Below are 4,807 nucleotides of genomic sequence, written 5' to 3'. Positions count from 1 at the left end.
AAAGAAGCTTGGAGAAAATCCTTGACCAACACTCCATCTTACTGCACCCCTCCAGGACACAGCGACCCATTTCCTGTTCCTGCAGAGCCACGAAGCCTGCAGATGCAGGCTGGGATCCCCTCAGAGGCCGGGGGCCATGCCGAGACCCTAGCTCCTACCTCTGGGGCAGCATCACAGCCTCACACCCCCGACTTCCTGCAGAGGGGGCTGATACTATGGGATGCAAGAGAGGAAGGTAGCTCAGAGGCTGAAAGAGAGGAGCCACGGGGAGCTCCACCTGGAAACCCAGGAGAGTGGCCGAGACGCTCAAGGGCTCCCCAGGCCCGCCTGGCAGTGGAGCTTGGGAAGGGGAAACTAGATTTAGCTGTAGTTCAAAAGATACAATGAGCATTTTGTCACTGTAACTTCCCCAGACTTTCTTAAGTAGGTCGATCTGTTTCCCTGAAGTCAGCAAGGGCAAACCCCTAAAAATTTAAAGGCTGGTCAGAAGGATGGGGGAAGCTGTGTATCAGAGCGGAGAGTGACAGCAGTAAGGGTGGAGGCGGACTGACCACGAATGCAGTGGACCTCGATGCCCAGCTGCTCAGAGTACCGGGCTCCTTCCAAAGTCCTGGAGCCCCTAACAGTATACTCAGGTACTCATAGATATTAGTAAAAGTAGCAAATGTCAGATATTTTCATTTCTTTTTATTTAATGCTGCCCCACGAAGCTTGGGCTCATCAAAACCTGGGTAGGAGGGGGCGGGGGAGATGGCTCAATAGAATAAGAACTTCCCTGTCAAGTGCAAGGATCTGAGTTCAATCCCCGGTTCCACCAAAAAAACAACCCCCCCCTCAAAAAAAAAAAAAAAAAAAAAAAAAAAAAAAAAGTAAATAAACATGAGTGAGATTTAGGCACGACCTATACTGAGGCAAAATTCCTTTTCATCTGTAGATTTATAAAACCTGAAAAGAAAAAAAAAAAAAGATATCTGCTTTCAGTATAGAATGGCAGGACAGGCATAGGTTAAATATTTTCATTCAAAAGGGAAGACATTGGAAGAAGAAAGGTATCACTTCTCCCAGGCAACATAGCAAGATTACCCATGCTTCTCAACACAGCAAGACAGAAGAGTCTGTTAGATTTTTAGGCTTCAGGGTAACTCTCTGGCGCACTATTTGTGGGGCCCACTGCTTCAATCCTATGTGACAGCTTATCCTCTCATAGAAGCTACCTGGACGTCTTATCCTGAAATCCTTCTCCTTCATCCCTGAATGATAACCCTGCCCTCAACCCTGGGCAGCCCTCAGGCCTTGACATCCGTTTAGTTCTCTAGAACCCAGGAAGTGGTCATGCCTTCCAGAAGTGAGGTCAACTTACTCTCTCAGCCCAGGACAATGACTGCAATGCTTATGAGAAAGAGAAGAAGCTCCCTCTGTCATTGAGGGGCTCAGCCTGCCCTCTGTAACCCATAGCTCAGCTTTCCTGTCTTCTTGGCCTTGCTCCCTCAGCCCTGGCTAGTATCCACACCTTCTGCAATAGAAGAGGCAGCCCTAACCTCTGCATTTGCCTCCTTGGTCCAGGACAGCAGCTCTGATCCTCATTCCAGGGCAGTGACCCCACCCGCTCACCCTGGGCCATGTTCTAGTGTCTCTGACATTGCCCTCTCCCTCTGGAACCCGGATAGTGACCTCACCCCTACAGCATTGGCCAACACCAGAAAACTCTGGCAGTGAAACCACCAGCCCTGGGCACTGGTCTTACCCACTGGCACTGTGGCCGTGGCCCCACCTTTCAGCAGCAGACAGTGGGCCTAACCTCTGGAACCCTAACCTGGTCCTAGCTTCTTAGCCCTACCAGCATCTTCATCATCTGGAAAGGAGAAAGGAGTAAGCTGACCAGGACATACTGTGCCCGCATGGTTGGCCAGCCTCTCCATCCTTGGACGCTGGCTGTACTGCTGAGACCTGGGCAGCGGTCCCACTCTCAGAGCTGCACCGTGGCCCTGCTCTCTAAAGTCAAGAGATCCAAGGGCCCAGTTGTGTGCATGATTGGCTCTGCCAGTCATCTGTCCCTTGTTTTGTTGCTTGTCGTTGCTTTCAGTCTGGGTGGTGATGTTTATGTGGTGTTAAATTCTCAAATGCTTGTTGGCTTTTTCTGCTATTTACTGAAGTCCAAGGCCAGGGAGACAGCTCAGTGGCATAAGTGCTTGACCGAAGTCCAAATCATCAGCAAAAAGGTTCCTGCACAGATCTTCACTGGATAACGGAATCTCTGTTCCTGGCTTCTGCTAGGTGGTTGATGGTCCCAAAAATTACTCGTAACCTCTTTGCCAAAACATGGTTGCCCAGCCCCATTCTTGGTGTTCCTGCCAGAGCATAGCTTTCTTTCCCCCTTTTTTGCACTCCCTCCTTCCTTCCTTTCTTTTCTGCAATATGATTAGGCTGACAGAGCATAACTGAAATTCTCAAGTTATGGCTCCTCTTAAACTTAACAATTTGCTCCTCAACATATTCACTACTGGGCTCTAATTTGTACATCTCACTGCTGGGTGGCTCTGAGCCACCAGTGGTACATGTGTGACAGTTCCATCTGGGGACAGGGGACAGTCCCACTGGGCGGTACAGATTGTGTGATGGGATAGTCATGCATGTGCCACTCATGGTTCAAACCATCAGGAATGAGGTAATTTGTCTCTTTCTTTCATCTTACTATTAGCAGAAAGGAGAAGCCAAGCTGCATGTTCTGCACTTTGCTTAGAAATTTCTTTAGCTAAATATCCAAGTTCATCTCTTATAATTTCTACATTTGCCCCAAACATTTAAAGACAATTCAGCCAAATCCTCTGCCCTTTATAATGACCACCTTTCTTCTGGTGTCTAGCATCTTGTTCCTCATTTCCAGGTGGGGATGCATCCAAAGCATCTCTATCATTCATACTTTAAGCAATATTCTGTTTGGAGCAGTCTGTATTGTTTTTACTGTCAACCTCAAAATTCTTCTGCCCTACACCCTTACCTAATCCCAAAGCCACTGCTACATATTAAGGTATATGTTACAGTAGTGCCCCTCTTCTCAGTACCAAAGTCTATGTTATTTCTTAGGACTGCTATAACTAAGTACAACACCACAAACCGAACGGCTTAAAAGAAACAGAGATGTATTGTCTCACTACTGTGGGGACCAGAAGTCCCAAGTCAAATTCCAGGAAGCCAATTCTCCCTGTGGGAATACTCCCAAAGCATCTCTACCATTCGTACTTTAAGGAAATCTGTACAGGAATGTTTTGTGCCTCTTGTGAGCTTCGGGTGGTTCGCCAACAATCTTTGCTGTGAGTTGGCTTTCAACTGCATAATTCCAATCTCTGCCTTCACTGTTACAAGAAATTCATCCTATGAGCCTGTCTACACTTGGCAAACTCTTTACACAAACGCTAGTCATTTTGGGTAAGGACTCATCCCTACTCCAGTAGGATCTCATTTTAATGAATTAAATCTGCAACTTCTAGTTCCATCGGTAGCTGGAGCGGAGAGCCGACCCAGGCCCTAGAGCCCTGAGCCGCCGCCCGCTGCTGCCATCCTAGTTACCATCACACTCCATCACACACCGGGAGGAGCCCCAGTGGGCCAGCCCAGTCACTGTCACTGCAACCATGAGCAGCCGCCCGCCGCCCCCACCTCCTCGCCCCACCCCCACCCCATCTCAGCGCTGCTGACACCAAGTCCCGTACTGGCACTGCGGGCAGCCGCGCAGGCCTCCCTGGCCTCACATCGCGGGCGGGGACAAGAAGGTTATCGCAAGGACGGTTTTGGGAACAGTAAAATGGCTTAATGTAAGAAACGGATATGGCTTCATCAAGAGGAATGACACCCAGGAAAGTGTATTTGTACACCAGACTGCCATAAAGAAGAGTAACCCCAGGAAGTACCTTCACAGTGTAGGAGATGGAGAGACTGTGGAGTTTGGTGTTGTTGAAGGAGAAAAGGGTACAGAGGCAGCAGATGTTCCAGGCCCTGATGGAGCTCCAGCTCCAGGCAGCAAATACGCTGCAGACCATAACCATTATAGATGCTGTCCACGTCGTGGGGGTCCACGCAATCACCAGCAGAATTACCAGAACAGTGAGAGTGGGGAAAAGAATGAGGGATCGGAGAGTGCTCCTGAGGGCCAGGTCCAGCCACGCCGGCTCTGCCTCAGGCGAAGGTGCCCACCACACTACATGCAGAGACCCTGTGGGAGTCGGCCACAGTACTCCAACCCTTTTGTGCAAGGAGAAGTGATGGAGGGTGCTGACAGCCAGGGTGCAGGACAGCAAGGTAGACAAGGGAGGCAGAATATGGATCGAGGTCATAGACCACAATTTCGCAGGGGCCCTCCTCACCAAAGACAGCTAGAGAGGATGGCAGTGAAGAAGACAAGGAAAATCAAGGAGCTGAGACCCAAGGTCAGCAGCCGCCTCAATGTAGTACCCTCGTAACTTCAGTTATAGAGGCAGACATCCATAAAACTGTAAACCACAAGACGGCAAAGAGACAAAAGCAGCCGATCTGCCAGCTCAGAATTCGTCCACTCCCAAGGATGAGCAGGGTGGGGCTGAGTAAACGCCGGCTTAACATCTCTACCATCTGGTTTAGTCATCTAGCAAAAAAGAAATGAGTAGGAAATTCCAGCAATAAAAAATGAACAAATGGGCTGGTGAGATGTCTCAGTGGTCTAAAGCACCTACTTAGAACAAGCTAAGCTAAGCAAAGCACAGGGACCGCGGTTCAATCCCCCAGCACCACATGCCAGCCAGCCCTGCCCCCTGGTGGGCTGAACTGGCCACAC

General features: G+C 49.6%; 1 pseudogene; it reads left to right on the top strand.

Annotated features, from left to right (window-relative positions):
• Nucleotides 1–4,581, top strand: part of LOC101567882 — a 6,626-nt pseudogene extending 2,045 nt beyond the window's left edge.
• Nucleotides 4,582–4,807: the final 226 nt, after the last annotated feature.

This window comes from Octodon degus, unplaced genomic scaffold, assembly GCF_000260255.1.
Source record: "Octodon degus isolate 3935 unplaced genomic scaffold, OctDeg1.0 scaffold00054, whole genome shotgun sequence".
Classification (NCBI taxonomy): domain Eukaryota; kingdom Metazoa; phylum Chordata; class Mammalia; order Rodentia; family Octodontidae; genus Octodon; species Octodon degus.
Note: the sequence above shows the minus strand (reverse complement) of the source record. Positions and strands in the feature narration are given on the sequence as shown.